Source organism: Astatotilapia calliptera, unplaced genomic scaffold, assembly GCF_900246225.1.
Source record: "Astatotilapia calliptera unplaced genomic scaffold, fAstCal1.2 U_scaffold_9, whole genome shotgun sequence".
NCBI classification, from domain to species: domain Eukaryota; kingdom Metazoa; phylum Chordata; class Actinopteri; order Cichliformes; family Cichlidae; genus Astatotilapia; species Astatotilapia calliptera.
This window is the reverse complement of record NW_020535833.1, coordinates 434,512-460,734: the sequence shown is the minus strand read 5'-3', so window position 1 is coordinate 460,734 and position 26,223 is coordinate 434,512. Positions and strand designations below refer to the sequence as shown.

The 26,223-nt window shown below is 40.8% G+C and overlaps 1 protein-coding gene across 1 annotated transcript in view; it reads right to left on the bottom strand.

Annotated features, from left to right (window-relative positions):
• Positions 1–26,223, bottom strand: part of LOC113018487 (V-set and immunoglobulin domain-containing protein 8-like) — a gene marked incomplete at its 5' end in the record, with an annotated part of 74,850 nt that overhangs the window by 9,538 nt on the left and 39,089 nt on the right. The window lies entirely within an intron of this gene.

Here is a 26,223-nt window from a genome sequence, read left to right as displayed (position 1 = left end):
GGACGAAGGGACAAGGAGTCTGAGGCGACAACCGGGGCCTGTGGGGATTGCCAATCTATGAAACCCAGAAAGCACTAAGCAGCTGCAAAAATAAGGTAAGCAGAGATTTTTTTCTGCATAATTGGTGCTTTCTGAGTTCAGGAGGGGGGGTTCTGCCCAGCTTAACTCCTGAACCCCAGTACCGACCACAACAGAAAGTATGGCTCACCATCAAGTATGTTCCATTAGGCACAAAACCTCACAATTGTATTTAACCCTTAAAACCTATGCCCTAATCAGTCCTGTAGCATTTTGCGTGAAGCTGCCATGCAACATGCACATTCATAATGTCTTACATATCTCTTATTTAAAAGCTGATGTTTCTAACTAATTCATACATTACATATGTACTGAAAATGTAAAATTATTAACAAGATAATCAACCTCACTTGGAGCAGCATTCAGGTAGCTTCTGCTCTGTCTTGGTACAAGGAAGTTGTTGATCAATTATTAAGTCATGTACTAACAGAGACTTGGAAGGGAGAGACCTAATGTTTAATAACATAATAACTACATCTCACTGTTTTTACTCTTTGGTTCAGATGTGGATGTTGTATTGTTCTTTCTTTGTGATTTTTTTTTTATGTGTAAGTCTTTTTTGTTGATTGTTAGTTAGTTTTTTGTCGGTTTTGGAGCTGACACATTCTCAATGGAGATGGGTTTTGGGGGGATAACAGGACGTGAGAAGCTGCAGAGAGGCGTGTGAGACTGCAACGCTGCTTCCTGGTCCCAACTCTGGATAGTCATATTTTGGGGGGTTTAATAAATTTGTCCATATTTCTAAAAATGAGAGCTGCTCCATCCAAAGTGGGATGGACAACAAGACTACTTTTGGTTTCCAACAGAAAGTTTCCCAATTTCCCAATAAACTATAAAGCCCACATCATTTTTTGGACACAAGGCAGACGGCACAACACCACACTATTTAAAAGCTTGAAAAAAAGGATGCGTCACACACTATTAACTTTCCCTTTGTGAGCTGCTGAAAGCCGTATTTAAAAGTGAATAATCACTGTGAATACATCAATATATGAAACGAGGAATCTGAGTTGAGAGTTGAAAGCCTCGGGTCTGACGGACACGCGTCCTCGAGTTGGCTCTATTCATCAGACAGGCTCAAAGTTACCAGCAGTGTGTGCTGTGTGAGCCTGCGCACAAGGAGAGTACAGAGGGAAAGAGCAAACAAGAGATGAAAAATGAAATGAAAAAATGAAACCATCTCATTTGGGCCTTTTCCAGTGGATTGCAGTACATTTTGTCCATGTGCAGTTTTTAGTAATCTATTTTTTTCTTTCTCGACTTCTAAAAGTTTGTTTTCCCCTCTTGCCCAGCGCAGAGCCAGCTATGGATTTAGGGTTTTTCTATGAGTCGCCATGAAGCAGGAATAACAGGAAGAAAAGCTGGAGTTTGCAGATTTTTGTGCAAATTACACCAGAGGATTAACCAGTGCCCAGCAACCGTCATCTCAAATGAAGTGATTTATACCAGTTCTTTTTTTATGAATTGTTCTGTTGTCTGAGCTGCTCTCTTGTCACCTGCTAAAATCTTAAAATAAACCTGCAATCAAAGTCCAATTTTTTCGTTTTTATTTAATTGTAAAGCTTCAAACACATGTGTGAGTAAACTAAAATACTCTTAGACAGAGAGCACAGACTTCTAGTGCAGGAATAACTGGTGACTCAGTCCAACTAAGAAGATTCTTTATATTCTGTTTTACAGGATGTTTAGGCTCTAAGCTACTGCCCCCCTAGGAACTCCAGTACATAGGCACAGTTAAGAAAAAATAAATAAAATTTAAAAAAAAAAACCCTGAGGTGAAGTAAATTAGTAAATTCATCCAGCTGACAAATGTCTTCCTCCCAAAGCCTTCCCAGCCACCTTTTTCTTACAAAGAAAACACTCTGGTTCGAGACAGGACAAATCATAGGGTAGTCTTTAAGCCTTTTAGTCAGAGCTGGCAGATACACATTCCACAGCTGTTGTTTACACATTTGACCCCTCCAGACGGAGGGTGGTGTGTGTGTGTGTGTGTGTGTGGGAGGGGGGTGACACATATAACACGTCATGTCTTTTTCCATCCCTAAAGACATGAAACAAAGGGCATCATTACCTGTGGATGCCTAAGCTGATATTACAGTTTTTTCTGATTGCTTAAGCACATTTTATGTAACTATTGGCTAATTTTGCAAAACTCTTCACACAAATAAGAAAACCTGTCACCCAATTATCCAAACATTGTAGTTCTCTTGCAAAAGCAAACACAGCTAGATTAACTCTTCACACCTTCGTAAAAATGGTGTTTCCGTATCAAACAGTACACACAAGCCATCATCTACTAAGCACACAATGCGCCAACTGCACACTGATGGTATGAATACAAAACACATCTGGCTTTTGCTTTCTCTGTGCACAAGGTAGGCTATGTCAGTTTGAGCTCATACTGCTGTCATAGATCCATAAGCATAGAGGGATCCAAACTTCAAGTACTGGTGTTTATTCAAACACATCAAAACAAACACAAGTGTTTATTTCCAAGTATAGGATTATTTGCAATCGCCATAATGACTATATGGGTTACTTGGTCTGCAGTGAACATGCTTCCTCTGTCCCAGCATCTGGTCATCTAGCAATTCTGTAAAGTAACAATTTCAGTATTTTTACATCAATGGTATTGGTGTGTTTCTCGTTGGCATATGGCAGTGCTACAAATCTTTGTGCGAAGTGACTGCATTACAGTTTTTTTCAGTCGCTAACAAGCGTTTGTCCAAACAGTTGTCACATTTGCAAAACTCTAAACACAATTAGCACAGCATCGGTCTGTTGTGGCCATACCATTCACACATTTCATGTCGTGTTCACCCAATATGCAGTCAGTGAACACATTTCCACAATGCTTACATTTTCTTAACAGACAAGCTATACCTCCCAACAAAATTATGGACTGTTTTTGTAGTATCTACGAATGTTAACACACAACATCCCACAATAGCAAAAACAATATTCCAAACCTTAGATACAGTATAAAAGCCTCTGCTTCTGCAATGATATCAGTACAAAAACAATATCAATATCAAAAATATATCTCAGCTGATAATAAACAAACAACTGAATAATTGAGACACAGCTTATTTATGTTGGGTAAATTGGGCCAACGACAGCTTCTTCCATTCTGGCTTAGACTCAGTGGGGTTTATAAGGCAAGACCTTGAGGAGTGATGTTTTTGGAAACAAAAAAAAGACAAACACTGTAATGTCTGGTCGAGGAAGAGTAAGAGCAAGGGGCCCAGGGAGAAGAGCAGGCCCAAGGAGAGGGCAAGGTAGAGGTGTAAGAATGCGTGGTGGTGGCATTCCAAGGGCTGCAAGAACAGTAGTCAGTGATGAAATTCGTGCCACTATCATTGACCATGTAATCAACCATGGTCTTTCACTAAGAGAGGCTGGTGAAAGAGTGCAGCCCAATTTGAGGCGGTCAACGGTTGCCTCCATTATACGCATCTTTCAACAAACCAACAGGTAAGTATTGCATTTTACATGGATTGTTTCTATTCTCACTTGACATGTCAATATGGTCATACAGTAATGCATATGTTGAATTTTTTGTCTTTCTAAAGAATGTCTTCCACCCTCTGGGGGAAGAGGAAAGCTCCTCAGTAATGATCAGGAGCTTGCCATTGTAGAAATGGTTACTGCAAATAATGCAATAAAACTGCGTGAAATTCAAACTAGAATTGTGGCGGACCATGAGATATTTGACAATATCGATAGAATCAGCCTCACAACCATTACGCGGACATTGTCCAAACACAGAGTGCGGATGAAGCAGCTCTACACTGTTCCCTTTGAGAGGAACAGTGAGAGGGTCAAGGAGCTACGACGACAATATGTCCAGGTATAGTGCATATTCAATCCAATGTCCAGTTCTATAAGCTTTGCACTTTGCAAGTAGGTAACCTACACAATACTAGGTTACAGTACAGTATGGTATACAGTACTAACATGACTTACATAAACTTTGTTTCAGAGAGTTATGGAATTGGAGGCCAACCAGGCCCCTCATGAATTCATATACATCGATGAGGCAGGATTCAATCTGGCCAAAAGGCGTCGACGTGGACGAAATGTAATTGGAAAAAGGGCCACAGTTGATGTGCCAGGACAGAGAGGGGCAAACATTACCATGTGTGCAGCAATTGCAAATGCAGGATTACTCCTTCACAGATGTCAGGTTGGACCCTATAATACAGAGCGCTTGCTTGCCTTTCTCAATGATCTCCACCAGCGCCTGGTTCCAGAGCAGGGTCAGGAGGGTGAAAACATGAGGACCTTTGTAATTACCTGGGACAATGTGGCTTTCCATCACTTGCAAGCAATAACAACATGGTTTGAAGTCCACCCAAGACTGGTAAGTCTCTTCCTTCCACCCTATTCACCTTTCCTCAACCCCATAGAGGAGTTCTTTTCTGCATGGAGGTGGAAGGTTTATGACCATCAGCCATATGACCAGATGTCCCTCCTTGAAGCCATGGATGCTGGCTCCAGGGACATCACAGTTGACGATTGCCAAGGGTGGATCCGACATACCAGGCAGTTTTATCCCAGGTGTATCGACTTGGATAACATCAGATGTGATGTTGATGAAAACATGTGGCCTAACCCTGAAGATCGCAGAGATTAGATGCAAATTTTTTGCCTTTTTTTAGCCCCCCTCCCCCCCCCCCCCCCTTTTTTTTATCTTGGCTTTTTGCTGTTGTTTTTTTGTTCAGAATGCTCTTGTGTGTTTCATGGATATTTTGTTCACTGTAAGCAATACTGTAAAACTTTCTCTGTCCTATCATACCGTGTTTCTACTGTACCTCCTGTAGTAAACAGTAAAGAAACAAAAACTTGTTTGCTTTTTACTGGAATGCTTTTGAATGTGAACATTACTGTACATGTGGACATACAGTTACCAACCAAGACATTTCTGGTGTCAAAATGGTGGATTGCATGTTTCGCATGCAAATACCTGTAAAACTGAAACATAAAAGTCTATGCAGTTTTTGTAATGTCAATAATAGCCAGTATTTTGAAACCTGGTGTACTTTGATTGACTGCATGTACCTTGTGAAGTGAAAACAAGTGTTATTCTTTGACAGACTTATTTCATTTTGAGTCAGATTTATAGTGTTTTTGTACAGTTAGTGTGTGCAGAGAAAGATGTGTTCTATTTTGAAATGAAGAGTTAGTATATATTTAACAAAATGTATTTTTGAGAAGGAAATTATCCATTTGGCCAATTGTGTTTTTGTAGGTGTGAGTCTGTGTTAAGAGTTTAGAAAAAGTATCTGAAGTATGGGTAGGCGCTTGTTAGCGATTGAAAAAAAACTGTAACCGATTCTCATTTCAAGATGTCCTTATGATGCTTGCTACAGTGTAGCGGCTCGAGTTAGGCTGGACCTGTTGGCCAGCTACCCTCAGGGTCATTCCACGGTTGATTACATGGTCCACTATTGTAGCTCTGATGTCATCAGCAATTCTATTTCTTACTCTTCCTACCCTTCCTCTCCCCCCTCCTCATCTTCCTCTCCTCCCTCCTCATCTTCCTCTTGCTCCTCCTTGTCCTTGTCGTCCTCTTCATCCTACTTCTTCACCTCCACGTCCTCTTCCTCGGCCTCCTCTACTTCTCACTCTTTCTGCTCCCTCCATTGTACTCCGCACACACAGCTTACCTGTATTATAGTGCTTAGGCTGATTGCAAAGTGAACGAATTATCTAAAAAAGTTTTCACATGTGAAAGTGTGCCAGACAGTTGGCAAATTAGTGTTAATGATAGCCATACATGTGCATACTTTTGCTAGGGAGTGTGTTGGAAATTTGGTAATTGAGTGTTGTGCAGTGAATTGTGCCTACAGTTTTGCAAAGTGTGTGTTACAGAATTGCAAACTGAGTGCAAAGCAGTTTTTGTGCTTTTAGTTTTGCAAACTCAGTGAGTGGTTTTGCTATAAGTCTGAATAGTTTTAGATTGTGCTACAGGAATCACAGTTAGGGTTTAAGCATTCAGAAAAAACTGTAATAAAAACATATCACCAATACAAAAAATAAAATAAAATACATTTCCATCACACGGTCATGGAGTTCATCACCTGGCAAAGCGTATTGCTCTCATATTGTAATAAAAGCAGTGTGGTCACTTTGCTGAATAGAACTTTTGCAACCATCTCTGCGTTACCCATGTATGAAAAGTATCAAATTCAAGTTCTCACAATACAACATTTTCTGAGGTCAACATGATAAGCGTCTTTTGTATTCTGTCTAACTGTGTAAAACATCTGTAAAACTTCCAAGTGTGAAAGATGAAGCTGTACACTCAGGCTGGTTGGAAAAAGCCTTTTAAAGTCCAAAGCAGCTCTCTCACTCATTTTGTAAATGTAAGAGTCTGAATCAGGGACGACGACTAATCAGAATGAAAAAGATATAGACAAAAAAAGACGGTTAAAAGATGTTCTGATTTAGAATGTGGTGTGGGAGATGTAGCTGAATTCACTTCAAACTACAAAAAACTTCACTCCAGTCCTTCACTTTGTTTCCTCTGCTGTCTTTCAGGAATCTGGCCAAATGAGACCTGAATTCCCCTTCAGAGCAAACATGCATTTTTTTGTTTCATTATTAGCTACAGTTATGATTTTCTCTTCTATAAATCAATAAATGACTGATAACAGTCAGAACCTCTGTGTATTTAGTTTATCTTCTGAGTCAAAAGGGAGAGCTTTTTATTTGGAAATGGACTAAAAAGCACACAATAATCCTCATGACTCCTCCAGCCACATAATTAGACTGTAAGTCAATAAAATTCCAAACTGTATAATGAATATAATATATCTTCAAATATATGATAGTTTGTTATGACTATGACACTGAGGGAGAAACCGACTACAGAGCATGTGATGGCAAACACACAAACCACCAACTTTACCGTTTGACAACAATACAATTAGACTGTGAGTGAAGGAGGAAAAAAAGAATAATTAACTTACTCTGATCCACAGGCGTAATATTCAACAGCACAGCAAAATGATTCACGATTCAAGAGTATCCCAGTCACAATGACTATTAGGGAGACATCATGCCTACAATACACTGCATATTTCATTTGACCTACACTGATTAAAATAGATACCGTTGTTGAAAAGCCTTGCTGGGAAATATATTACAGTAATTTCCAGACCTTGCTTCATGTCATATGTGTAAAATGGAGAACCAGTTGGCATCAACTATGCACCCGTTTGTCTCCTGCGAGCGTCTTATAGAGGAGTTTGTCAGGGCAGCGACCTTTTAGTTGAGGCTTAGTAACCAAAGTAAAAAAGAAAGTGCTCAGAAGAGGAAGGAGAGGAGAGGGCTGGATGAGTATACCACTGGGACTGGATTTAATCAGAGCTATCAGGTACTTTGGTAAGTGCTGAGACTGAAAGATGAACTTCTGATGAGTGAGTAGACTGTGTTTTTGAAAAGGACTGAAACTTTCTTACCGATTACATGCTGAAAAGATGCTCTCATACTGTAAAATGAGACATTACAAATGTCTTTACACATTATAGCTTTAGCCAGGTTGGATCTATTTTGGGCTTGTGCCATCCAACTTTAACCACTATAATACAGCTGTGTTGCATCTATTCTGGCTTTTTACACTTTTTTTAAAAATACAGTTACATTTAATGGGTTTAAAATTGATCACAGTAAAATACCTGTATTTTAATTCCTTGTAACTAAACCTCATCAAAATTCATAACCTGGATTAATAACACAGTTTTGGTGAATCAGTGCTTAACTAAAGCTGAGATAGTGGATAGATATCGAACTTGAAGTAAAAATCTAGCAACAAATCACAGCGTGATAGTCTTTTGATATGTGTCAGTTTGCTGAGACTGACAATGATAAAGTCGTCCTCAAGTGTCAAAATGAAATTAATGGTTTCTGTGGAGTGTTGCTCAATGCCACCTGTCAAGTAATGATTCCATGCAGAGTCATATTTGGTGAAAAAAATGACTGAAGAAAAAACAGTCAATGCATCATGGGAATGATGGAAGCTGTGGAGGAATTGAAACTGTAAGCTGGTTACTTTACAGAAAACTCAAACTGAAGGCTCTCCCTCCCATTCTACTTTTAAATACTCTAGGAACAACAAGTAGGCCTGCAGAGCGAGAGCGAAGTGCTCTAATAGGGTGATATGGTACTACAAGGTCATTAAGATAAGATGGGGCCTGATTATTTAAGACCTTGTATGTGAGGAGCAGGATTTGAATTCAATTCTGGATTTAACAGGAAGCCAATGAAGGGAAGCCAAAACAGGAGAAATCTGCTCTCTCTTTCTAGTCCCTGTCAGGACTCTTGCTGCAGCATTTTGGATTAGCTGATGTCACGATCTGCGGAGGCAGACCGTGCGGTGGTGTGTGTGGTGGACCCAGGTGCGAACACACGAGAGTCGACTGGAGTAAACTTAACTGAAAGCGAGCCTTTATTGTGGCTGGTGACAAGGAGTGCAGACAAGGAAGAAACGCAGTGACAAACTAAACTATGACTAAACTGGGAAAGTAAAACTAGGAAAAACTATGAAGACACAGGAAACCATAACTATGAGTACTAAGACTGGCTGTGACAACATGGAGGGTGGGAACACAGACGACGTGACACAGACTACACGAAACACAGAGACTAAATACACATGAGGGATGATCAGGGGAAGTGGCCACACATGGGAGCACAGCTGACACACATGAACCTAACGACAGGACAGGAGGGTGCAACTGAATACACTGACATTAGACACAAACTTACAAAGTAAAACGGTAAACATGGAGATTAGGCATGACATGAACTAAACATAACCACGCAGACATGATGCATGAACTAGGGAGACTTAGTACAGGGGGAGATGACACAAACAACTAAGAAACAGGACTAAACAGCAATCTAGAAATTAACTTGGTGAACTAAGCTAGGCACAAATGAATACAAAAGATACATATAAGAACTCAAACACTGGGTCACAGACCCAGCCCATGACAGCTGAAGGCTTTTCAGTGAGTTTTTAGGACATCCTGATAATAATGAATTACAGTAGTCCAGCCTGGAAGTAATAAATGCATGAACTAGTTTTTCAGCGTCACTCTGAGACAGGATATTTCTAACTTTAGAGATGTTGCACAAATGGAAGAAAGCAGTCTTACATATTTGTTTAATATGTGCGTTGAAAAGACATGTCCTGGTCAAAAATGACTCCAAGGTTCCTCACAGCGTTACTGGAGGCCAAGGTAACCTCAGTTTTATCTGATTTGACATTCACAGATTTCCGGTTTTCATTCTTATTTTGTAATTCCAAGTTTTGTGTGTGTGGGTTTTTTTTCTTATCCACTATTTGCATATCCTTGAACACTTTTCACATGATTTCTTTCATGTGTATTCAATAACATCCATGTTCAGGAAATAAATATTCTGTGTATAAATGAAATCATGAATAAACACCAAATGGAAAAATCGTCACTTCGTCAATCTGTCTGTTTTGTTCTGAAGTTCTGAGTTTCTTTCTTTGTTATATGAATCATGTTTTATTATTGTTGCTTCATGGTCTGTATTGTGAAAAAAAAGCAGGCTGTTCTTTTTATTGCTGTTAAAGACGTCATGTGATCAGAATGAAGCTGACAATTAAAATTCTTTAACCCTTTACTTTGGTGGAAATTTGAATTGATTGAAGATTATGTTTTGTTTTGTTTTTAAAGGTTGTTGGATAGATTGTTTTAAATCAAAGATAACTTGAATTGTCTTTTTTTGGCAATAATTTATCTGATATTGAATGTGAGCTGTCCTATTCAATTTATTTTTTATTTATACCACGCCAAATCACAACAACAGTTGCCTCAAGGAGCTTAATATTGTAAGGTAGACCCTACACTGATTGAGCCATGTTTAGTTTCTGTTCTTCAGGAGTAAATACTACTGAGAAAACAGCAGACAGAGTCACTAATCATCTTCTAAATTAACCTTTAGATAACTTTTTGAAAAGTTACAAAAACCTTGATACATTAATATTTTAGTGTGAGAACCAAAGATGAAATCGGCCACTTTGGATCTGCTCCTGTAATCTGGGACAACAACATGAAGCTCTTATTAGAAAAAGCAGCGGCTACAGCTCACCCAACACAGTTCAGCAGAGTTAAACAGAGACCTTCCTCTTTAACATGTAGAAGTTTCCTCTGTCACATTTATGTTCATAAAAAAAAAATCATTTACTTTTGTTTGTGTTTTGTTCAGTCTACAAAATAAAAGCTTGCCTTTTGCTATTCATCCACCCTCGCCTCCTTTGCGTCCACTATATTCTTACTTCATGTTGTCTGCTTCACCAGACGTGACAGCAGTGGTATTAATGTTATTACTGCTGACTCATCAGCATGAGGCATGAATCCTGAGAACCATACGATGACAAAGATAATCATCATCGTCATCATTGATAGGTTTGTAGCTTGAACCTATCCGCTGGAACGTTAAGGACAATCTGCTACGCAGCAAAAAGCAAGACACGAGGCACCAAAGTTCTCTGGTTTACTCATGCATGAGGGAGACCTGCCTGGAGCCAAGCGTCGTCCCACCACTTGACCTCCGTCAGACTCTCAGCCAGGTTCCCCATAGCACTTCTTTTATTGTGGTTACATGAATATGCATAGGGTCATTAACATATAACATCTTACATAGGTATACATGTGAACAAAGAATACTGTGTGTGTGTGTGTGTGTGTGTGTGTGTGTGTGTGTGTGTGTGTGTGTGTGTGTGTGTGTGTGTGTGTGTGTGTGTGTGTGTGTGTGTGTGATTTGTGTGAGGTCAAGATGTGACCCTGTGAAGACTCCCCAAAGCTGGTGCCAGGAGTCTAGCGGGTCCATCTGAACAAAAGGCTCTTATACTTAAACAGATATACGTGTGTTTGCTATACCATATATCAACAAAGAGAAGATAGGACCTCTCTTATGCCGCAGTACGATATTTAAGCCCTTATAACACTAGATCCAAAACTAAAAGGGATGAGGCGAGTGCATCTGGTATGCCTGCCTACCCTTTCCATGATACCTTTCCCATGGTGGAGGTTGCGAATCCCCATTTTGGTGTTGAAGATGACCGAAGCCGTGTTATTTGTGTTTACAGGACTGAATCTGAATGTGCAGAGGCATGTAAAGATTTAGGAAACCCGTTGACTAATGTTGATGAATTTATCACCCGACCCAAGGGAGTGTCCTGATCACATGCCTGAAGAGTATAAACGCCCTGATCCAAGAAACCCTTATTATAATAAATGACTAGCACCTGTTGACACTGCTAACACACATACATGTACAAATGATCCCTTACTTTGTCAGAATTTACAACAGCCTGTGTTTCAAACTCTAGATTTGACAGAAGTATTGTTAATTCTGTCAGGGAAAGAAGTAAAACCAGTTCGCACGTTAACTGTGCAAGGCAAAACTGTTCAATTTCTGTGTGATTCAGGTGTAGATAAAACTGTTTTAAAAGATCATGTGTCAGGAGTTGATCCTTCAAATGGCACAATTTATGTGAAGTCTGCAAATGGTCAGTTAAATCGGCATAGAATCTCTAAACCAGTGTGGATTAGAGATCCTACCACAGGAGAGGCAGCTCAGGGTTCAGTTGTAATGTGCCCAACCTGTCCGGTGAACCTCTTGGGAAGAGATATGATGATGAAACTTGGAATTTCAATAATTCCAACATCCATTGGGATGATAGCTGCAGGAAAAGGTGAAACTGCTGAGACAATGGTTCATCAGGACAGTGGGGATGTGCATTATTACTGGACACTCGACCTTTCGGCCTCCAGACCTGATCAAATAAACTGTAGACTGTTAGCTGCAGCTGAGGAAATGTTGACAACTAGCCATGACATACAGCCACCAGAAGACTTGCATGTCATACTGAGATTTAAGACCATGCCTCGGCCTGATGAGGCCTACACAGATAAAGTGCTGAAATTAGGGCCACAGAGAATCACCATAAAAGCAATATATACTGATGGTGAAACCATGGCTGGATGCAGTGTGATCCCTTCTGAAGCTGCACAACAACTTTTTACAGGGCAAACACCACATATTTCACTGACAAAGAGTGGCACAGCTGAGTGGACAGACTTAGCATCTTTGGTGAGACAGGGGGAGAGTGTTGGAATGTGGCAGCAAGCAGGAGGGGGTTGGGAGACAGACGTGCAGCACAGCATCTTTTGTAAAAAGCTGGGATGGGTGACACATACTACACCACAAACACATTTACAGGGGAGTGAGAATGACACAGCAGAATGATATGTTGTAGATGTCAAAGATCACCCGGAGCTTAAACAGGTCCCAGAGAACCTCTGGTCTACTGGGAAGACTGATGTGGGGTTAATAACAACAGCGAGTCCAGTAGTAATAAAGCCCAAAACGTCGTTTAGGCCAAGAGTGAAACAATATCCCTTGAAGCCTGATGCAGTAGAAGGCATTAAACCAGTAATAGAGGATATGATTAAAGCAGGGATACTAGTTGAAGCTCCACAAGCAGTATGTAACACACCCATCTTCCCAGTAAGAAAGGCTGATTGACAGTCGTGGCGCATGATTCAAGATTTAAGAGCTGTAAATCAGGCAGTGGAGAGTATAGCTCCATGTGTCCCCGACCCCCACACCTTATTAAATCAGCTTAAACCAGACATGACACACTTCACCGTGGTAGATTTAAGTAATGCTTTCTTTTCCATACCAGTACATGAGAATTCACAAGGCTGGCTTGGTTTCACGTATCAAAGTCAAAGTCAAAGTCAACTTTATTTGTCAATTCTGCCACATGTACAGGACATACAGAGAATAGAAATTTCGTTACTCTCAAACCCTAGATGAAATAGCAAATGAACATTTAAATATAAGAGAGTGATTAAAAAATGCAAATAAAATAATTAAAAAGTAAAAATTTAAATAAATACAATACAATTTAACAAGAAAGCTATGCAATATACAATATACAATATTCAGGTAAGGGTAAATGACATTGAGTGTAAACCAGGCAGAGTAGTGCAAATAGGCAAATAGTGCAAATGGAGATCTAGTAATATACGGTAAGAGATAGTATAACAACAAAGTCTTATGAGGTAGTGGCAGTCCAATGCTCCACAAAGTGACTGGTAACTGGTGCAGGCCAGTGAGTGAGTCAGAGTGTGTGTGTGTGTGTGTGTGTGTATGTGACAGAGTTCAGTGAGACCGTGGAGGAGAAGAGGGGAGAGGGGGCAGAATCGGGAGGGAGTTAAGCTTCCTGACAGCCTGATGGATGAAGCTGTCCTTCAGCCTGCTGGTCCTGGCCTGGAGACTCCGCAGTCTCCTCCCTGACGGCAGCAGCTTGAAGAAGCTTTGCATTGGGTGCGTGGGATCAGCCGCTATGCAAAGGGCTTTTTTAGTGAGACGGGTGCTGTAAATGTCCTGGAGGGAGGGGAGAGAGACACCAATGATCCTCTCTGCAGCTCTCACTATGCGTTGGAGGGTTCTATGACAGGACGCATTGCAGGTTCCAAACCACACAGTGATGCAGCTCGACAGGATGCTCACGATGGTGCCTCTGTAGAAAGTGTACATGATGGGGGCTGGTGCTCCTGCTCTTCTTAGTTTGCGGAGAAAGAAGAGACGCTGCTGTGATTTCTTGGCCAGTGCTGTGGTGTTGTACGTCCAGGAGAGATCCTCTGTGATGTGCACACCCAAGAACTTGGTGCTGCTCACTCTCTCCACAGACGCTCCGTCAATGGTCAGAGGAGCATGTTGGGTGTGCATTCTCCTGAAGTCCACGACAATCTCCTTCGTCTTCTCCACATTCAGAGAGAGACTGTTGTCAGCACACCACGTGGCCAGGCGTCTCAACTCACTTCTGTAGTCGGTCTCATCCCTGTTGCTAATGAGACCCACCACCGTTGTGTCGTCCGCAAACTTGATGAAGAGGTTGGAGCTATATGATGGAGTGCAGTCATGGGTCAGCAGAGTGAAGAGGAGGGGGCTCAGCACACATCCCTGCGGGGCCCCCGTGTTTAAAATGATGGTGCTGGATGTATTACTGCCGACCCGTACTGCTTGAGGTCTTCCGGTGAGGAAATCCAACAGCCAGTTGCACAGTGAGGTGTTGAGCCCCAGCTGGACCAAAAACTGGTCCAGCTGGGGCTGTTGGGGGATTATAGTGTTGAATGCTGAACTGAAATCTATGAACAGCATTCGAACATATGAGTCTTTTTTGTCCAGGTGTGTGAGTGCTGAGTGGAGTGCAGTGGAGATAGCATCATCGTTTGAGCGGTTTGGCCGATACGCAAACTGGAAGGGATCCAGGGAGGGGGGCAAGACAGTCTTGATGTGTTGCATGACTAGTCGTTCGAAGCACTTCATCAGGATGGGAGTAAGTGCAACAGGACGATAGTCATTAAAGCAGGAGGGAGATGACTTTTTTGGGACCGGAATGATTGTGGTGGCTTTAAAACATGTGGGGACGACAGCCTGGATGAGTGATATGTTGAAGATGTCTGTGAAGACATCAGTGAGTTCCACTGCACAGTCTCTCAGTACACGACCAGGAATGTTGTCAGGACCCGGAGCTTTACGTGCATTGATCCTGCCGAGGGATCTCCTCACGCTGTCCGGGGACAGAGTCATCACCTGGTCACCAGGAGGGGGTGGGGTCTTCTGTGCAGTGGTGCTGTTTTGGACTTCAAAGCGAGCAAAGAAAGTATTCAGCTCATACAGCAGGGGGATAGTGCTATCACAGGTCTGTGGTGGGGGCTTGTAATCTGTGATGGTCTGAATGCCCCGCCACAGGCTCCGTGAGTCTCTGCTGTCTTTGAAGTGATGAGATATTTTCCTGGAGTACTGTCTCTTAGCCTCTCTGGGAGGCCACGGGAAAGGTTGGCCCTAGCTGTCCTCAGGCTCGCCTCGTCTCCATCTCTGAAGGCAACATTCCGAGCTTTCAGCAGCCTGTAGACCTCTCCTGTCATCCATGGTTTTTGATTTGCCCGGACAGTTATGGTTTTCGTGACTGTTACATCCTCAATACACTTGTTGATGTAGGCAGTAACAGTCTCTGCGTACTCCTGGCAAAAAGGCAAAGGCAAGGCAAAAAATACACATACACCAGATTGCCGCAAGGTTTTTGTGATAGTCCTACAATTTTCACACAGAATATTACAAATTGTCTGTCTGATTTTGTGATTCCATCACATCCACAGATGTTGGTATATGTCGATGACATTTTAATTGAAGAACTGGAAAGACATATCATTGGCATTGCTGACTCACTTAGCTGAGACAGGTAACAAGGCCTCACTTTCCAAGCTACAGTGGGTAAAGACAGAAGTGAAATTTTTAGGACATCTGCTTAGTGCAGCAGGGAGGAGCATACATCCAGAGAGGAAAACAGCTATCTTGGCAGCACCTAGGCCAGTGACAAAGAAACACATGATGCAATTCCTAGGGTTGCTAAATTTCTGTCGATCGTGGATGCCCCATTACTCTGAAATTGCGCAGCCATTATTAGATATGATGTAGAGTAAACCTTTGGCTATGTCAGAAAGTTTAAGTTGGACCCCTGAGGGGGAGCAAGCTCTGTGCATGCTGAAACAGATGCTGACAGGAGCATCGGTTTTAGGGCTTCCAGACTATAACAAGCCTTTTGTTCAAACTATTGACTGTAAAGGACATTTTATGACATCCATGTTAGCACAAAAATGTGGAGGTGGAATGAAGCCAGTAGCTTATTATTCTAAGAGGCTGGTACCAGTGGCTTGTGCCTTACCTCACTGTGTGCGATCTGTGTGTGCAGCCGCTGAAGCCGTAAAGTGTTCTGGTGAAATTGTTTTGTTTCACCCTTTGACCCTGCTGGTTCCACATGAGGTTGATGTTTTATTGCTGCAGACTAAAATGACATTCTTGTCACCTGCAAGACACTTGTCTTTAATGTCACTGTTGCTCTCCCAGCCACACATAACTATTAAGCGGTGTACAACTTTGAATCCCTCTACATTGTTGCCTACAGAGGAGGAGGGTACACCACATGTGTGTAGTGAGCATGTGGAAACACAGTGTAAACCTAGAAGTGACTTAACGGACATACCACTCACTGAGGGCAAGGTTTGGTTTGTTGATGGTTCCAGTTTTAAAACAGCAGAGGGAAAGACTAAAACAGGCTTTGCTGTTGTGGATGATGTGCAGGTCATTCGTGCCGGGCAGTTATCACATTCCATGTCTGCCCAAGCAGCTGAGATAGTGGCTCTGACGGAAGCCTGCAAAGCAGCTGAAGGGCAGGCAGTGACTATATATACAGACAGTCAGTATGCATATGCTACACTTCATTTCTTTGCCGCTCAGTGGTCAAGACGAGGCATGACAACATCAACAGGGAAACCGGTGGAGCATGCGACACTTTTACAGGACCTGTTGAAAGCAGTCTTACTGCCCAGTAAAGTTGCAGTTTGTAAATGTGCAGCACACACACGTGGCACTGACCCCATTGTACTAGGCAACGCCTTTGCAGACAAAATTGCAAGAAATTGCGGAGTAAGTGGCAGGAAGACCGGGTACAAAGGGGGGGGGGAAAGCCTCTAGGGCCCTTCGTCTCAATCCGGTGAAGAAACCAACTGAGCCACAGGTACTCATCAGAATGGCTGGTAAAGTGTCGTAATGGCTGGTAAAGTGGTAAAGTGTCGTCTACCCTGCTGGGTACCCTGCTGGCTTTGATGTCATCATGGTCAGCTGTGGAGACCCTGTATGTCCAAGGAAACCACACCCAATACCCTCATGGCTATTCTACAAACTTTTGGTGGCAGTTTATGAATACAACTGCTCACTTGAACAATAGAACGGACTGCTATGTGTGTGCTCATATGCCGTTATCCGCATATACATCTGGACTGTGGCCGTACAGCATACCAGAGGACAGGAGTTGGTGTCTGTTGGGCTTAGCAACTCATCCTGGCAACAGAGTCCTCTGGTCCAAGGCCAACTATAGTACACCTTTGAACATCACCTGGAGTAAGTCGCCACTTCTACACGTGAATTGTTCTGGGCAAACTGACTTATTGGCCTGGCCTCAAGTGTCAGACCCACTGCCAGACATAATATTGCTGAACAAGCTGAACGCAGCTCAACTGCCGTTGTGTGTGATGAACAATGGATCACTGTCAGTGGGGGAGTTGCCGCTTCGCTTATGTGGGTACATATACACCTACTGACCTCCAGAGAATGAGAGCAGGTGTATGAAATGCTTGACCAGTGCGAAGTGTGCTGAGAACTTGACATTAAGGAGGACTGAATGCAAGTCCAACCTGGCTTACAGAATACCAGTAAAAGCAAAGAGTCAGAAGTGGACAGGATGTGCAAGGACGGTGCCGAGCAGTAAAGGAACAAGAGCCTCACCTAACTCTTTTGGAGTGACAGTAGACACTGGAGTGCCGCGAGAATTTCACATTTGGAGTGGAGGAGCTAAATTCTTCCAAGGTCTGATCCCAAACATCGGAGTTGCAGAGGTGCGGGATCATGTGGAGATCAACCACTGTGGAATGCACACCAAGCCTTTGTAGTCTGCTAAAGACCACAGTCCTATCACTACACAATTGATTATACACCTCTAAGCATATATGGTTAAATATTTCCTAATACAAATGACAATAATAAAATCTAAACCCATCAATCATCGTCATCATCGTATTCTCATGAGTCTTACAAACGTGTTATGTTATGTTGCATATGCTATATGTTTTGACTAGTGTTTCATGGGACTTTGTGGCAAGGTCACCATTTAAGAGGTCAAAGTCATTTTCACTGTTGAAACTAGTTTTTTTGGGAAAAACACAAAAGGTCTTTTTTAAAAATGAAAAAAAAAATTTTTGTTCCTGGGTTTTTAAGACTTAGGAGAACTGTATTTTGAAAAACAAACAAATATAAAAACTGTCCATTATGCAACTGGTTCCTGTGCAAACATAAAAAAAAACAAAACAAAGAAATATAGATTTTTTTAGATTGTCTGGAGGTCAGAGGTCTGGATTGATAAATTGGTGAGGATGATATTTCTGATATTTCTGTATGATGTCTAAATTAAAGAAATAGCACAGTGAATTAAAGTAGTATTTATGGGATGATGGAAGGAATCAAATCAAATCACTTTTATTGTCACATCACATGTGCAGGTACATTGGTACAGTACATGTGAGTGAAATTCTTGTGTGCGAGCTTCACAAGCAACAGAGTTGTGCAAAATACAATAATGTAAACAAGCAAAATACAAGAATGGCTACATCTGAAACTAATAAATATATGTAGAATATATAATAGTATATGCATTTCTGGATGTGTATACTAAATGTTTTTCTACGTGTGTGTGTGTGTGTGTGTGTGTGTACACATATTTTACAAAATTTAATCTATATTAAATCTTCAGTCTTCCTTCTGCTGCTTTTAGTGTTTTTGTTTTTTCTTTATTTAAAACCACGTGACCAACAACAGAGTGGTAGCTCAGTGCAGCTTAATGTTGAATCGCAGTGTGTTGAAATGTCTCGGAGCTTTTCTCAGCCAAAATGATAGTCCACAGTCAACTATCATCCTGGCATTCAGTAAAGAGCAGGATCCAAAGAGGAAAGAGAGAACAACCTCACAGGTTTATGAATGAGAGGATGTAGGGAGGAAGGTGGGTGAGACATATGCTGGACTGAAATTTGGTCTGATGATAATTCCTCTATTTAAAGAAAAACAATGTTTAAAGCTTCTTAGAAGAAGTCTGCTTAAGATGCATTAATGTAAGTTATTACTGCCACCTGAAGCTGACTGAATGTCTCGGAAAGACGAGTGACTGGCTGTGTCTTAATTCAGGGGCTGCATCCTTCGGAGGACCCATGTCACGTTTATTTGGATGATATGGATGTTTGAGTTCTTTAGGGTAGAAAACACATAGGGAAACTAATAAACAACTGAGCTACCCTAAAGAACTCAAACATATCATCCAAATAAACTAAAACTCAAAACACTGGGTCAACAGAAGGCTGAGAAGGCTGGAAGTGCGAAGCTGTGTAATGGGATGGTCTAGCCTTGGTGGAGTTAAACTCAGCCGTCTGCTCCTTACTATCTAATATATAACAGGACACTGGAGAAAATTCTACCATCTCACGCTATTGTTTAATCAGTTTTCTGTTTGGATTTTATGAAAACTGTAACTTTAATCGCAGCCAAACCAATTTACTGATCAACAAATAAAACACTGAAAAAAGCCAAACAATAATATTTTATGTTATCTATGTTAAAATAATGAGCCAGTAGTTCACTGTTCTCGCCGGCTCTACTGAGCCTTGACAGTTATCGATCTGGTGGGTAACAGACATCTCTAAAAATGTCGAAGCACTTTTGCAAATATGTGATATCTTGACAAATCAAGCAGATATTTGAAGCTTACACAGCTACTTTGTCGCCTGAAAATATAATAATTGTTTGTTCTGTGACCCAGAAGGAGTAATATAATAAACTCTTTAGTTGTGCAAATTACAGGCCTTTCTTCTAACTACCTTTTCTTTCCAAAATTCTTGAAAAGAGAGTTGACAGTCAATGAATGACCTTCCTTCCTACATAAAAAAGGCACATATTCCATACAACCATTACTTCAGTGTCTTGATGACATTAAGGCTTGGATGTCTCTTAACTTTTTAAAATTCAATGATAAAAAGACTGAGGTGATGACTTTTGGTAGCCCCACTGAGATCCCAAATGTATATTTAGATTCCTTGGCTCAGTATGTTAAGCCAACTGTCACAAACCTGCTGGTCAAAGTGGACTGTAATGAGAAAAGATGACATTATATGCCACGGTAAATGCACTGCCTAATTGTTACCTCTCCCCACTGCCTTCAGTGGCAGGCAGCAGGAAACAGATCAGGAGGCAGAGATGATCTTTAAGTTTAACATTACTCACAATATTGCCAAAGATTGATATGGAATTTAAGCACAAGTGCGTTTCAGTAACTTATCTTTCTTGTAGATCTGTGCTCCAAATAAAGAACTTTATGCTGACAAGATTATTAGTTAAAATAACAAATTTTAAGTTACAAATCAATATTGTCTGCATGGACAGATATTCCACATTCCATATATCATCATTCAGGTCCTGCATCAATACACTTCCATATTTTTATATCTATAAAAAAAGCTGACACTTGCTAGACTCTATCAAAGGTGTGAGCATCACAGCAGATGCCTTTGTGTCGAAGTAGCTGAGGATAAAACACAGAAGAAACACAAAGTTGATTTTCCTGGCCTGGGATTTTATAAAAATATTCAGCAGTACATCGAAAATGAAAGAAAACCATTAATCAACATATGAACCTTAGCTGATGCTGCTGAAGTGAAGCAGAGCAAAGTTACAGAGGTTTTATTAGAGACACAGCTAAGTGTTTTGAAATTTCGCATAATTTTAAAAAGTTTGAATTTGTTCAGTAGCCTATTGAACATCAGAAATTAGACTTTCTTTTCAGAATTAGGTAAAAGGGAAAAAACAGCGGCTGACAGCGCTGCAAACAACGCTACACTTGTGCGTAATAAACAAGCGAATAATGCAGAAAACAGATTTTTTTGACGGGAAACTGTTCTTGAAGTACACATAGACAGAAAGAGAGAGAGAGAGAGAGAGAGGGAGAGAGCTGTGCATGAAGTGTGATTTTATTGTTGTGGAAGTAAAACAGCAAAAGTTCATGACGATGTTTATATGAAGGGTTGGATCTTCTTTAGCTGCTGGTTTAGTCAATATTGTTTGGAGATAGAAAAAACCTGCAGCTTCAGAATCTAGTGGAAAAAGGGCGTGAACTCAAAGCACGGATCAGCGAGCTGTCGGCTTTCAGCCCCGACCGTGTCCGTGCTGTCGTGAGAGAAAGCCGACAGCTCGCTGATTCTGATCCGTCGGTGGATCCACGCTTTGTGTTTACGTCTTTGTGCAGAATCGTGTTCCTGCTCTCATTTACTATTTCAGCTGTTTGGTTGTTGTTATTTGTTGAAATTTTCTGAGGTTTAACCTGAAATTCTGGCATTTTGGTCAAAATAAATTTGTATTAAAAAATCAATTCAGGATTTTAATGAATCGATATCACATTATCCAAGCTAGAACCGATTTTAATCGATAAATCGATAATTAAAAACCCACCCCTATACATAACTTTGTGGACATGTAGCCAACAGTAATGTTATAACGTTCTTTGCAGATATATAAGTGATCTAAAATTTTATACTTGCTTTTAAAAGTTTATTCTTTGGCCACCACGCTTCAGCCATCTGCTGGGGTTTTTTCTTTGTTGAAAAAAACAAAGCCACAGCCACCACTGCGCTATGAATTCTGGCCTATGTTGGGACATAATCAGCCTTCAAATGGGGCCTCGAGGGATGCAGACGAAGTATAGATAGATAATATAAGTGTAGATACTTACATGAAAACAAACATAATAACTTCATACTGTCACTGGGTTTAAACTAAAGGAGTGTTCACAAGAAATCATCAGTATCAAACTGTGACAATAAAAAAATGTTCATTAAAGCAATCAAGAATGAGTTTGATGTGAATCTTTGGTAATGCATGGGGGAAGCTCTGTGCCAATTTTATCAACAGCTACGGATTTTATCCTTTTCTGGATGCAATACCTTGGCCTCCAGTAACACTATATGGAATCTTAGAGTCATTTTGACCAGGATTTCTCCTTTAATGGAAATATTAAGCAACTATTTATGACTGCTTTCTTCCATTGCTGCAATATCTTGAAAATCAGAAATATCCTGTCCCAGAGTGATGCTGAAAAACTCGTTCATGCATTTATTTCTTCTTGTCGGGAATATTGTAATTCATTATTATCAGGATGTTATTTTTTTGCGTTGGGACACAGGCAGGATGCGATGGCTGCTGTTTTATCCATGTGTGGATGCACATACCCAGCTCCCAAATTGTACCCAAATACTGTACGTCCCTCCATCCAACCACACACTTTAGGGACTGTGACCACCCACTGCACATGCTCCACCGTGGTATCACTATGAATGACAACATCATCCAGGTGGCAAACAGCATATGCAGTGTGAGGACGCAGCTATCGCTACAGCAGGTGCTGAAAAATGCCCGAGTCTTCAAACAAACCTAACAGAAGTGTGATGAATGGTACGAACCCTGCACTCACTTCTTAATTACCTGGAAGCACCTTAAAGACAACCGGCCCCTCTCAACTGCGACAAATCATCTGGAGAAAAGGTAAGCATAGGAGACCAAACACTGAGGAACAAATCCTCATTTCATCCTATGATAACAGCATTTTCACCATTTCAGCCAATTCCTTTTGCACAATTTGTCTCTTGTGCTTAGGCAACCTGTAGGGCCATGAACGCACTTTCCAGGCTGTGTTTCAAATTGGTGCTGCATGAGAGTCTTGCAGATGGTCGGGGGATGAACACATCTGCAAACTACTGTTGCAATGCAGGAACATCTGCTTTATTGGAATGTGTGAGATGCTATTCACAATGCATCTTAAACACACTCATGTTAAAACTTCATTCCCACATCTTGTTTTTAAGAAAAATTAATCATCTTTTCCTTGAAGATCATTTCAGAGTTTTTAATGAGCTGCAGGAACCGTGCCGAGAGCAGCCAAGTCTCCTCCTCTGATAAACCTCCACATGTACCACTAAAAACATTTAAATTAGTTTGAATCGGAAATCATGGCTCAAACTACTTGCTGTGAGACCATTTCTTCATTTTTCACACCAAACTGTTTAATAAACTTTACACAGAGTTCATCAATTATAACTGATGCTTTAACAGTATCAGGATTTCATAATGCAAACTTCAAATCAAAAGGCAAACAGCTGCAGAACATGTGGATCAAAATGAATTCATTAAAAAAACAACGTGGACTTCAAGGATACAGTAAATACACTAAAGTGAAAGGAGGAGCCAAAAATAGATGTTTAATAGGATTTGAATTAACTAAAAGTAGTCACCTGTAATCTTTAAAATGGTTCTGATGTGTGCTGCTGTTTTTAACTTTTAACAGTTCTTTGCTGCCACTGTGAATATTGTGTTCTTTGCCTAATTAAATAAAGGTTACACAGCATCACTGCTCCATCTTCTGGAAAAAAAAGGTATTACATGGAAATACAGCCCACATCAAGAGTTTAAATATGAATGAAGGATTGAAATTTAACTGAGGTGAAACATGCAATGAATACATAAAAAATAAGTTAATTTTGGAAAACTAAAAAAGTTCAAATAAAAGAAATGATTTACATATCCATATTTGATTTTTGATAGAATACCAGTTTGGTTAAAAAAAAAGAAAGAAAAGACATTCCTATAACTTTAATATTACAACTACTAAACACTACTTTGTCCTAAGGGAACAAAGGTTAAAATGTAACTGGGATAACATTTTAGAGAATTAAAATCCCTCAAAGGAAAAAACATAAACTTGATATACATATCTATACATGCAGCTTCCTAAATGTAACATTCAGGATTATTCACTGCAGGGGTCCGTTCTTCGTACCTCGCTAAGTAAGTTAGCTGGATTTGATTGTTGACGATTTCGCGTGATCCTGGATCGTTCGGTTCCCCGAAGCTCATCCGGGACTTGCTGTCATAGCAACAGAGCCGTAAGCGTAAACCTGCTCAGGAGCAGGTTTACTTTATGTAAACCGGATTAGATCGCGGCCACGCAGGTATGTCCGCTTCATTTATACGAAAGCAACAGCGATATTCCACCACTGTTTCACCATAAATAAATAACATCAATGTAACTAAAGATAATGCAGCACTTGATCCTTGTATTGATGTCACACAGATACATACAGGTCATTTCCTATAAAAGGGAAATGTACTATTAACATTCTATTACATGTATGTGATTATTACAGATGTAATTCATATTTCAGAGTAGTAATAGTAAATTACTTCGTGTAATCAAGATGAGAGACCACGGCTATAAAAGCGAAGGTGGATTTGGGAAGTCTGTCGCAGTCATATCCTGTCCGTATACGCGAGCCACCCATTGCGGAAGGTGCAAGATTGATAAGGAGAGTTTTCAGAATCCAGCGTATATTGCGGAACAGACAGGATCCTTTAGCTCAGCGTGACAGTGTGCTCATTGAGAGATATCGATTTTCCCGTGAGGGTATTATTTACTTAACCAACTTGTTGACGTGGGGGTGCAGGACCACCACCTGTCTTTTTTTTTGCTCTGCCCTTTTCTTGGTTGCTGTTATGAACAAACAAACAGATTATTTCAATTCAATTCAATTCAATTCAATTTTTCTTTATTGTCCCACAAGGGGACATTAGTTTAGCAGCAGGAGGATAAGAACAACAGAACAATACTATAAAACAATAATAACAATAATAATGATAGAAAATTCAAGGACAATTATTTGCCATTAAGGAGACAAGACGCAGTAGGGATAAAAGAGACCTGGAGTCTTTTAGTCCTCCTCTGAGGTACTCTAAAACGGCGGCTGGAAGGCAACAACTCAAACTCACTGTGAAGTGGATGGTTCACACAATTAATAATAGAATGAGCCTTTCTAAGCACGTTTCTATTGTAAATGGCCAAAAGTCCATCTTGCCAGCGCCCTGAAATTTTGCTAGCGGTTTTTACCAGAAGTCCCAATCGATTCTTGTTCTTCACCGTCAGGTTACCAAACCAGGCAGCGATACAAAAAGACATCACAGATTTCCAAGAGACAAAAAGCAATATAAGTGATAAATATTACCATTCTGTGGAATATTCTAATATTTCACTTTTACCTGTTCCCATGTTCTAGTGGGTCCTGTTGTGGCTCTAATGTGAAAGAGGATATAATATAACATAATATAATATAATGTAATATAATATTGGATGATATAGTGTAATATAATAAATCTACCCTACCGCCTACTGGTGTTGGCCAGAGGGGCTGATGGCACGATATGGCAGCCTGGCTTTTGTCAGTCTGCCCCAGGGCAGCTGTGGCTACAACTGATTAAACTCTGAAACTCCTGAAATCCCTCACTCAAGAGTTCTTGCTCTGCTGCCAAAAAATACCGTGCGTGCTCCTTCGACATTTCGCCGACCAATCAGAGGGTTGCCGATCAATGTTTCTACTATCGATGCGTAGCCCCTTTTACGACACCCAGTGATCTCACATCATTTCATCCAGCTGTACTAATCGTCAACAGCAGGTGTGTTCAGAGAACCGGATTAGCGAGCTCACGGTTAGAGCGATGATTTGGTCTTGGATGTAGTAAGCGACGTACGAAGAACGGACCCCAGGTCCAGAAATCAGAGCTACCTCATCAGATCCAAGTGTGACATCAGCTGACACTCTTTACAGGAGATTCCATCTGAACTCTGTGGAGCCTGATCTCAAAGTTTTTAAGTCTGACCCTGAAACCAGAAGAGGATCTTTCTCTCTCTTCAGATTCATTGTGATCCAGTGATTTCAGTCCTGCATGATCAGGCTGATGTTTGCACAGAGCAGATAATGAAGTGAAGGTTTTTGCACATTGGTAACAGTGAAACAGTTTATTTACAGCGTGGGATCGTTTGTGTTTGGAGTATGAACTGAGATTCCTGAAACTCTTGTCACACTGGTCACAGCTGCAGTTCACTTCCATGTGTGTACATTCATGTTTGTTACGATGACCTGATTGTGAGAAGCTTTTTATTCTACTGTATTTAGTATATTATTTTATTCTATTCTGTACAGCTGTGTACTGTATTTATTCTTTTTGTATTCTAATTTTTGCGTCATAACTTTTGCACTGTCCACTTCCTGCTGTGACAAAACAAATTTCCCACGTGTGGGACTAATAAAGGTTATCTTATCTTATCTTTTGTCACATTGTCTGCATTTGTATGGTGTCTCTCCTGTGTGGATTCCCTTATCCTTTTTCATTGAGCTCACGTCCAGTGGTGAAGGATGACCCACACTAGTCACAGATGTGCTTTTTGACCACACTGTGAAAGAGTTCATGTATTTTTAATGTACTTGGTGTGTGGAAGCCTCTCCCACATTCATTGCAGTAGTTCATTTGTCTCCAGTGTGGCTGCGTTGATGTGGATTTAGGTCCAGTTGATGATTGGAAGCTTTTCCACAAAGCTTACAAAGAAACTCTTTC